Raw genomic sequence first — 11,364 nt, forward strand, 5'->3', positions numbered from 1 at the left:
GAGGCGGCCCCGCACGTCCGCCGCGCCTGCGGCCGCCCCCCCGCGCGTTAAAGGCACCGGCACCGCCCCGGCCGGGAGCCCCCGGCACCGCCCGGCTCTGCCCGGCACCGAGCGAGACCGCAGCCCAGCCGCGGGGGAGCCCCGGCAGCGGGGAGCGCCCGCCCGGCTCTGCCACGTGTGTGGGTGCATCACCCGCAGCCCGCCCTGCGCTGGGGGATCCCCCCCTCAGCTCGTCCTGAGGTTCGCCCACCCGGCCTCCCCCCATGCGGGGATCCTCGGGGATCACTCACCGAGACTCACCCCACGTGGGGATCCCAGGGATCACCCACCGACGTTATCCCCACACGGGGATCACCCACCCACGTTATCCCCACGCAGGGATCCCCAGGGATCACCCACCCAGGCTCCTTCACACGGGGATCCCACCACCCCCAAGCTCCCCCATGCTGCAATCCCTCACCTGTTCCTGAGGATCGCCTACTGAGACTTCCACCAGGCAGGGATCCCCAGGGATCACCCACCCTGAGTTCCCCCAGACTGAGATGCCCAGGGATCTCCCCACCATACCCCACCCATGGACGGACCTCCCGGAGGCAGGGATCCTCCCATGCAGGTTTCCCACATGCCGGGAACACATCCACGCAAACCCCACCCGAGGTGGGAATCACCTCCCGCACTCAGGTGTCCCCAGGGATCTCCCCGCCCGTGTGCGGGGCCATTCTCCGCAGAGCTGCCCGATGCAGGGACCCCACTGCCCGGGCTCACCGGGCACACGGATCGCCCGTCCAGCCCCCCAGTTCCAGCCAGTTCCCACCATTCCCTCTCCACCCCCTTTCCCGGAGCTCGCACAGGTGTGGGATCCCAGGGGCCCAAGGCAAGCAGACAGAGCACACCCCAAAGCCTCCTGGAGGACATGAAAGAGACCAGACACCTCCTCACGACCAGGAATAGGGCTTGTCCTTCAATTTCCCTTAAATGTCCTAAAAATGCCCGGCAGCCCTGCCTGCAGCACAGACATACCAGGGGCTTATTCAGTGACATCTCAGCAAGCTGTGGAGTCTGCAGGGAGGGAGATTAACTGGATTTTTTCAGCTCTGACTTCTTAGAGCCCCAAGTTCTTCTTCCTTTTGACGTGGATCCTTCCCAAAGTGCTCCCAGGGCAGATTGCTTTCTGCTGCCGGGGCTCAGCGGCTGACCACGGCTCTGTGGGTACCCACGGGGATGGAAACTGTTGTTCTCTCAGTTCCTTGGGGACAGCGAAACAGCCCAAGAAGCCACCGAGGGCACCCATCCAGCTCCATCGCTGGGGGACTGACATTAACCCTCAGCTTCCCGGAATCCCAAACACGTTGGGGAAAACACAAGGAAATGCAGAGGTTTTGGCTCAGCAGCACGGCTGAGCCAGCGGTGCCTGCGGGGAAGTTCTGGTGCTGCTCAGGTATCCCCAGGCTCGGGGTGCAGCCGGCAGAAGGGATGCTGGCATCACCCCAGGGCTTTGCACCCTCCCATCATTTCTTCTGACCTCTGGCAATGCCTGCTTTGACTTCCAGGCCGTTTGTTTATTTGGCCCACAGCACCTCTGAGCAATCACCCGCTATCAAAGAAGGATTCGCACGGAGCTGCGGGGAGAGCTCAGCGTTCCCCTCCTGGCCAGCCATGCGTGGCACTCAGCTGCAATCCCGCCGCATTCCCAAACTCTCCGGAGCAGACAAAGGCAGCGGCATGAGGTGGATGCTGACTGAGGGAAGCTGTGCCTTTGCCTGGGAGGTGGAGCGGGCCCGGAGGGGTGGCCACGGGGGTGTGGAGGCGGCCGGACACTTGGAATGTGTGACCGGCCATCAGCTGGCCAGGCTGCGTTTTGCTGCTTCATCCCGGAGCTTCCCTGGCTCAGCACATCCCGGCCGGTCACTCTGCTGCTGAGAGCAGCATACGATCCAGCCAAAGGCAGCATCCCCACCCTGAGCTTCCAAGGTGAAAATTTAAGGCCAAATCTTCCTAATATTAACCATTCCCGGAGTGGTGGCAGGGCTCGGCAGCAGCAGATTCTGCAGATGTTCAATTGCTTTTGTCCATAGTGGAGTTTTCCAGCTGGCATTAGAAGCAAACCACGGCCTCCCAGGAATGGGATTTGCTGCCTCACGGTGAGTAAGGGTCCTGCCAACAGATAAAGATTGGAGCCACGAGCCTGGGAAGGGCATTGGAGGGACAGAGCTGCAATGAAAGAGCAGAGAGTGCAAATCCAGCTGCTGCAGCTACAGAAGGGACAGGCAGCGATCTCTGCACTCTGTGACAGTGACAGGACCTGAGGGAATGGCTGGAGCTGTGCCAGGGGAGGTTTAGGTGGAAATCAGGAAAGGTCCTTGCCCCAGAGGGTGCTGGCTCTGCCCAGGCTCCCCAGGGAATGGGCACAGCCCTGAGGCTGCCAGAGCTCCAGGAGGGTTTGGACAGTGCTCCATGGGATGCACAGAGTGGGATTGTTGGGGTGTCTGTGCAGGGCCAGCAGCCGGACTCATGATCCTTGTGTGTCCCTTCTAACTCAGGATATTCTCTGATTCCATGATTCAGAACTTTCTCCTCTTCCTCCTTCCAGGATTCAGAGTTGATTTCCTTGCTGGGTGGTCACTACTTGCTCTGAAGGATTTCAGCTGAGAATATTCCACTTCCTACCAGCTCAGAAGTCTTTGGTCCTTCACATCTTACAGATTTGCTACAACACCACAGCATAAAGGACCTGAAAATGCTTTAAAATTCCATGTCAGATACCATTACCCAAAACATAAGGCAATAAACTATCTCAGTTGTGTGGATTGGGAAACCTGGTGGAAAACCTCACCAGAGAGCCACCCCTGTGCCAAGCAGCCAGGCAGGCAAATGCTGCTGAATGTCCTGACTGCAGGGAGGAAATAATGCAAATTTTTAAAAAGCCACTGAAATCCCACTCACATTAGGCAGCCACTCATGGGCAAAAAGAAAAGGTTTCAAAATTCTGCAGGAGCCTCAAGTCATTAGTTTTGTCAGGAATTTTGCTTTCTCAGATCACAGGGAAAAAGCCCTCAGATCTGTGGGTTCAGAGGAAGCCCAAGAGAAAGGCAAGCTATGCACTGAGCAGGGCTGTAAGTCATGGGGGCTGATTATTGTTAATTTAGCATTTTATATAAGAATGTGAGAGATCCTTATCAAAGCCTGAAACAAACGCCCTGCATGTTTCAACACCTCACTGGATCCAGCTAGGAAAAAAAAAAGACCAAATGCTGGATTTTTCTCTCTCTCTTTATTTGCATTAAATTTTTTTATACTATTTATAAGCATGAATCCCTGCAATTGACAGGAAGTGGAAATTAATAGATTATATGTACACGTGCCAAAAAACATTTCAATTGCTGCTAAAGAAAGTCACAAAAATGACTACAATTTTCTTCTCAGAGTAGTCAACTAGGAGTAACTCCATGGTGGAAACTTGAGCTATATGGAAAAAGATGTTTGATCCAATTCATCTGTAAGGGAATAAAAATAAATCTGTCCTAAGCAGCATCTGTCAGCAGAAATGACAGTGGAAATTCTTGCAAGAAGAGTAAAAGCTCATAATGAAAAAACAACAATCTAAACCGTGACATTGTATGTGAGCAGGATGAAAATCCATCAGGCTATTAGCAGCCTCCACATAATCCCCACACTACCACAATGTAGATATGCTGTTAATTAAATTGAGATGGTCACATTTTATACTGCTGGAAATCCAGCTAATTAAGTGAATTGTTCAAAACTGTTCAGAGTTCACTGGAAAAAAATATTTATTTATAAACTGCAGTCACCTTCCATTTCTGGATTTCATCATTGTAACAGAGCACTGAAAAGCCCAAAATTTGGTTTAAAACTGTACTGCTCAATTTTATCACATTCAAAATATGAGCAGCACAATTAGAGAGACACAGACAGCTGAGTGCCCATCTCAGTGACTGACATCTTCAGAGTGATCACACTGAAATCATGATTTCTGCCAGTTTCCCTTGAGGCTCTTCAGTCCCCACCTCTCAGCACAGGCCTGACACCAGCCACTCCCAGTTTTTACATTTGCAAAATAAAGCAGAAATCTCAATGGGAAAATCCCTCTCCTGCCCTCCCCAGGCTGCTGTTCCTGCACCAGACACCCAAACCAGACCTGTCCCCCCTGGAATGCTGTGATTTACACCCAGCTGTGGTTTACACCCAGCTCAGCAGCAGGAATTGCTGCCTGATGCTGTCAGTGCTGCATCCCACCCAGCTGTCCCAACTGCAGAGCTCCTGGCTGTGCCACAGCCTCCCCGAAATCCCCCAGGACAGAGCCCTCCCAACCATCCTGTGTACTCACACATGCCAGCAGAACAAAACAAGCACCTAAATCTCTGCAAGATCAGGGCCTGCCATGACTCTCAATAATCCCTACTCAATTTCAAGTCAATTATTATTCCTACACCTGCATCACATGGCTTTAATTATATATTTTTTTTTTCCCCAAAAAGAGTTCGATTTTGACCAAAAAGCAGCAGCTTTAACTGGAAGCACTCACTGTAAAGGAAAACCTATTTGCTGTGACTGCAGCAGGTCATCAGGTCTGGGCCACAGAGGTGGAATTTAATTTCTAATCTGGAGATCTCAAGCCTTTGGTATCAGATAGAGCTAAAGGGATCACAGGGAAGCTGGACAGAAAAGCAGCTTTCCAAGCAGCACAATAATAACCATGCTTTGAATTCCCATTAGAATGCCATTTCAAAGCAAGCTCCAAATTGTCTTCTTTCTTGGTGGCATCCTAGCAGAAGATCATTTTTTAAGAGTGGACAATTAATGGTTATTGTTAAGTAAAGCAATGCAGAAATGTCACAGAAAACACCTTGTCTCCTGTAAAACACTCCCTGTGTGGTGGAGCAGTGACAGTCCAAATCCTTTTCTCCCATTCATCATTCACAGCACCTGCTCATTATTTATACTGTTCTACATTAATCTAGGGCAGGTTTTAAATTAATACTCTTCTTCATCAATACCTATGGAATGAAGATGTTTTCCTTTGCAACACCAACACAATGTGTCTCTCCTCAACACCTGAAATGTAGCAGGATGGACAGCAAACAGAATATGAAGTGAGAGATGGGGAGTGTGGTATTTTCAGGGTCCCCAAGATGAAGGAGGAATTGAGAATCTGACTCCATGTTCTTAGAAGGCTAATTTATTATTTTATGTACTTATATTAAAGAATGCTATACTAAAACTATACTAAAGAATAGAGAAAGGATATTTACAGAAGGCTTAACAAGACACTAATAAAAAACCTGTGACTCTCTCCAGAGTCCTGACACAGGTGGACTGTGATTGATCATTAAATAAAAACAATTCACATGTTGGATAAGCAATCTCCAACCACATTCCAAAGCAGCAAAACACAGGAGAGAAAAATGAGATAATATTGTTTTTCCTTTTTCCCTCTTCTCAGCTTCCCAGGAGAAGAAATCCTGGCGAAGGGATTTTTCAGAAAATATGACAGTGACAGGGGAGAAAAAAAAGAAATGCAGAGTCAGACAGAGCTCATGCTCTGAGGGCTCCTTCAGCCTGAGGATCAGGTGTCCCAGGGCTGGAGCAGCTTGCAAGGCTGGCTCAGCATGGTCTCCTCTGCAGCCAGGGAAGGACACGGCCTGAGCTCTGCGAGGCATCGCGGGAGCAGCGTGGGTCAGGTGTGACAAACCTCTGAGGAAACGTGCAGCAAACACCCTGCCAGCCTGGCTGGAGAAATCAGAGAGCACAGGAGCCATCCCAGCTGCTCTTGCCACCACAGAGTAGGTTAATATGGAGGGATTTTGTCTGAGGTTTCACAGGGGATGTGTCTGCCTGCTTGGAACAATGAGTGTCACACCAAGGTCCCCAGTTTGCCATCCCTCGTGGTCACACACACCTGTGTCCCAAGGGTGGCTAGAGACTTGGAAACGTTCACAAACCCTTCTTGTTCACAATCACATCATGTTCTCTCTGGTGCCCCAGGAGATCCAGAAATTCCCAATGTTGCAAACTCACCCTGCATCCCTCTGCAAGTTCCTATTTTAGCTCACACCTAAAATGAGCAAATATTCTTTTCTTCACCTATATATCTAATTTTTTTACACAGTAATAAGCCTATCCCTAGTGAACCTACAGTTGCCCACATTGTGCCTAGACTTGTAAGGTATCTAAGGGTTTCTGTCATACTGTTCATAAGACCTGGGGGGCAGAAAGGGTTAAGAACCAGCTCCGATTCTCTAGGGAAAACAGAAAGGCACCAGAAAAGCCAATTCAACTGATTTTACCCAAAGGGACAAAAGAAGGTTTAGTAGGTCCTTTATAAAATGTCAGAGAGAAAAGCTTTATTTTCCCACAGGGAAAAACATACCCATTAACAAATTAGGTGAAAGCTGAGTGAGATGTAAAAGGTCTGAAATTCCTCAATGCCTTTAAACTGTCTGTCTTCACACACTTCATTTATTTTGGACAGCAGCACTGCCCATGCCAATTTGGGAGCAAAGGGAACTGTGAAAATACCTGTGGATGAATGTGTTTTTAATGTTAATAAGCAAATCTTAATTGATCTGAGCAACACTATTTGGGTTTTAGAGAACAACTAACTCCCAAACTTGAGCCCATCTGGGTTCCTCATTTTCCTCAGAGCATCACTGAGCAAACCTTCACAACTCTACCTGAGTGGAAACAGATTTCAGGGGAGCTACTCTTATATTTTTGAGTTGGGTAAATGCCCATTGAAGGGGGGCCAAAGCAATCACAGCATTTAATTATTCCTGACAAGTCACGGGGGAAAAAAAAAAGAGGAAAAAAATAGCACCTCTGTAATGAAGGGTACTGTGACAAGTGAGCTTCCTCCACAGCCTGCAGATACCAAAAATATATAAAAATATTCCCTATAGTATCTTGGAAAGTATGGAGAAAATTAACTCCTATTCCACTTCCAGAAGCTGACCATAAAAGCCAAATGCTGTTGGAGGGAAACTGCAAAGACAGCAAGGAGGAGGGAGGAAGAGCCAAATGGAGTGATGAAGCTGTACAAAAGGGATCTCAGGCTGGGCTCCTGCTTGGCTGGGATGAGCACGGGAATGAGATGAAGTGCAGGAGCCCTGATGAGGCAGCAGAGCTGGGCACAGACTCCTCCATCACAGCTGAACTAACAGCATTCATCAGCAGAGCACGGGTGAGGGGCTGGAGTGACAGAAACAGGACGGTGTTGACAGTTAATTATGTGTGTTAAAAGTACAGAACCATCAAGGCAAGGGGATTGGAGCTTCTGCTGACATCTGGCAGCGTTTTGGGGAAGCTTTGTTTCTCCTGAGGTCCTCATTGATTCAGGAGCAGTGATTTGCTGACGTTAATTGGAGGAAGAGGTAATGAGAACTGACTAATCACCGAGCTGCGTGCCCTGCAGACTCATTCCAGTGTCAGTCATCCTATCTTGCTGATCACTCAGCCAAAACTCAGTTTTAGGAGGAATTCAGTGATTGGTCAGCACCCTTCTTTGACTCATTGTGTTTGCATTTGGTTGTACAATAAGCTGATAAGAGCTGTGGTGGTGTCACAGCTCAGCTGACACAGCAGTGAAGGCATCACAGCACATGCTCCAATTCCTGGAGAGCTTGCACTGAAGGTCTGGACATGTGAATGTCACTGCTGGTGTCTCCAATGTGACTGTGACCCCTGCAAAGTGAATTAGCAGAGCTCTGCCAGCATCTGCTGCGTGCACACCTCTCCTTTTCTCTGCAAACACACAGGGCTGCTGTTACTATATTGTTTTTCCAGATAAGGCTTAAAGGATCAGTATTTAATTGCAGCAGTGAGTTCAAGGTATGAGACACAGTGTTTGCATTAGAGAGATTTGTCACAAAACTTGGAGGGAAACAGCTGCACTCAGATGATCCATCACACACTCACCTCATTTAAATGCAATTCAATTTAGCCAGACCCCTTGGCACAAAAGTGGGAAAGATGACTTTACAAAAAGCACAGCAGAATACTTCTGACCCCAGGTGTCAGCTGGATTTGTGTGTGACATTCACAGAGGAGCTGTCCAAGAAAGCCTGCAGCCATTCATTGCTAGGCTGCAATTAAGGTGGCAGCCAATGTTTAAAACCCTCCTCATCCTATTCTCCCCTTTTCTGGCCACATTTTAAATACAACACAGAATGAAAAATAAAAATAGACTGCTGTGCCCTGCCCCACATGAGGCTGGGCCAGGATGAGTGGATTTCTATGCAAACACACAGAATGCCTTCCTTTAATCAGTTTGTTGCCTGACACAGATAGGAAAATTAAATGAAGTTAACTGTACAGTTTTCAAGTCACCATTCAGCCTTTCAGTTGAGACAGATGACTTCTACTTACAGTGCTTCTTCCTCTGGCATTCAGTGGAAAATTTGGCAATCCTCTCTGGGTCTGGTTCTCAGCAATTCTCTGACATGGGGGCAGTTAGTGTCTCCATTGCACATAAGAGAGCTGTAGAAGCCAGGGAAAAAATGGCTCTTTTCTAGCCAGTTTACCCCTTTCCCATCTGACAAAAGTGATTTTCTTCCCTGATCCAAAAGCCAAAACACCCTGGTCTCCACCAAAGAGTGTGGCAGGCAGAGCACACAAATGCTCAGAGTCCCCTAATGTTTGCAAAAAGCATCAAATTCCCCCATTCCTGCCCTTCTCAGGGAGCAAGAGAGCCCCAGTGTGAGCAGGGCAAAGAGGCAGCCTTACCTTTGTGTGATTGGGGCTGCATCACTGATCCAGGGAGGGGCACACAGCACTGGGGGGTAAATGGGAATTTACAGCCCTTCCCATCAGCCAGCAAACCTGGGAAACGACCCTGGATTCTGGCTCAACTCCCAGCCATTGCAACCTCACTTCTGCCACAGGGTTACTCCTGACTTACACAGGTAAAGTTAGACCCAGATATCAACTCTAATGGATCCGATTCTGCTCATGTTTACACCAGCACAACCTGATGATGATGATGATAAATAATTCACAATTAAAAGCCAGATTACTCATTATTACTCAGTGAGTAGTCATGGCAACTTCTTTCCTTCCCCAGCAATAAATCCAGTATCTGCTGATACTGCCAGGGATTGATCAGGTCTGGAATGAGAATTATGGGACAGATAGTATGAGGGTGATGGTCACACTTGTCAGAGCAAAGGCTCTCCAGCATCCCTCTCTGATGACTGCAGACATTTCTCAAGAGCTTTTCCATATCCATGCAGATCCTTTGCTCCCACTGACGTGACTGCAGCTCACCTGCTCCTCTCCCTGACCCTCTCCAAGTGCCCCCTCAGCACCTCACTCTATTTACATCCCTGCCACCATGGGAATCAAGGCACAGGGACCAAAACAAGGCTAAACCACACAAGAAGAAACAAATTCTACAACAAGACTTGGATCCTGCTGTTGACAGAGGAGTGCTGGCTCCTGGACTAATTACAAAGTGCTGAATTTGGAGACACCTTGTGCATAATATATTGATTTTTTTTCTTTCCCTTGGAACATGGTCCAGCTCTCAGTTGCTCTTCTACGTGCTCCAAAGGCAGAGCTTAAATGCTGCAGGCAGAGAGGGCACCAGGAGATGGAAGCTACACCTGAGGCAAGCTCCACTCTTCTGAGACAATTACAGCCATAAAAGTTTAGCATAAAGCTCAGGAGAGCAGCAAGCACAACACTGTCAGTCACAAGCTTTTAATTCTGAAACTGGCTCCTAAAAAAGATAAGATAAAGCCAAACCAGATTAACCAACTTCAAAGCAAGCAGCAAGGCATTTAGGGCATGCTAGAATAGAATGCAGCTGTGCAGAGCACCGATGAATTAAACAGGTAGAGGTTCCTTAATGACTTGTTCCTTGTCCCTTCCAGGCTTTTGGAAGTCTCCTGTGATTAGTCCCATCCCCTAACGAGATGCCAGCATCCAGGTAATGCAGCAGTGCCTGCTACAGAAATGCTGATCGAGGTGAGCTAGCAGGAGCTCTGTGGAACAGCCTCCCCCAGTTAGTTATCCAAGGGAGAGTGATATCCAATGACTCTTATAAAGGACACACAAAGCACTTATTGTTGAGCTAATCGTCAACTTTCTGAGTCAAATTAACCAATTTGCTAATTAAGGCTCATGACAATTCCTCATGACAGTCACTCTGCAGCGCAGTGATTCATCAGCCGGTCACCAAACCGGGGAGGGGCTCCTCCAGCGGCTCCTGCCCTCACTCAGCCGGATCGGGATGGCTGCTGCTTCCCAGAGGAGTTTAAAAGGTGGGGGGAAAACGAATGGGAGGAAAAGAAGAGAGGGAGAGGGGAAAAAAGGTGGAACCCCAGGCAGTTTGAGAGAGAAATATTTTTGGTTTTTAAATATGCATGGGAAAAGAGTTGCCTTTTCTAACATTATTTGAATTTGGATGATGTGAAATTAAGCATGTAGGTCTCATGAGTTCTAAGTGGCACATTTTGCATTAACATCTGTCCAGCCCATGGCAGGGGTCAGTCTGCTGCTGAAGAAGGAAGGAGCAGAGAGGGAATGGTGCCTCTGCTGACTGAGAAGGAGAGACACAGAAGCTGGGAGTAGTCCAGGGATTCAGCTCGCTGGAATGCTGCTCTCTGGACCTCCCACCCCCTGGGCCCTCGCTCCATGGGGCTCCCAGCATTGCACACCCCTCATGGAGCCTCCCTGGAAGAGGACATGAGCACAGAGCCCTCCTGAGGCCCAGCCATACCTGCTCTCCTTTGGGCAATGGCCAGAAGACCCTTCCCTACAGCAAAGCAACCCTGAAAGCTTGAATGGCACACACAGTGTGACTCTTGGATCCTCAGAGGCTCTCTCAGCTTTCTAAACACCTTCCCTTCTTCAAATGGGTAAATAATCTTTCACTCATTTAACCTGAGACGCCAACCTCCATGACTCACCCAAAATCTCAGCACTTCCTTGTGCCCCTGCCATTTGTCCTTATTCAAGGCAAGAAAGGACACCAGTATCAAGAGATTTGTATTTTATGATCCTCTCTGATGTAGCCTCACTCACTTGAACACCATAATTTGACCTTCTGTATCTCAGGTTCACAAAATGCAGACAAATCAATTCCCAGGGGCTCCAGGATGAACACATCTCCTCTCCAGGGGGTTCTGCAATGAAGGATTAATTAGCTGAGGAAATTCACAGCACTGCAGCTGCAATGCTACAGGCAGGGCCACACAAGGGGAGCCCCAGGAGCACCTCCAGCTTCCCAACCTGAGCACAGCAATAGTGTCACACACTGGGGGAGCCCCAACCTCCTGGCCCTCTGAGATGTCACTGCAAGGACAACACTCAGTGCAATCCCTGTGCTCAGTTTAATGATTTCTG

Source organism: Molothrus ater, chromosome 6 (genome assembly GCF_012460135.2).
Source record: "Molothrus ater isolate BHLD 08-10-18 breed brown headed cowbird chromosome 6, BPBGC_Mater_1.1, whole genome shotgun sequence".
Classification (NCBI taxonomy): Eukaryota; Metazoa; Chordata; class Aves; order Passeriformes; family Icteridae; genus Molothrus; species Molothrus ater.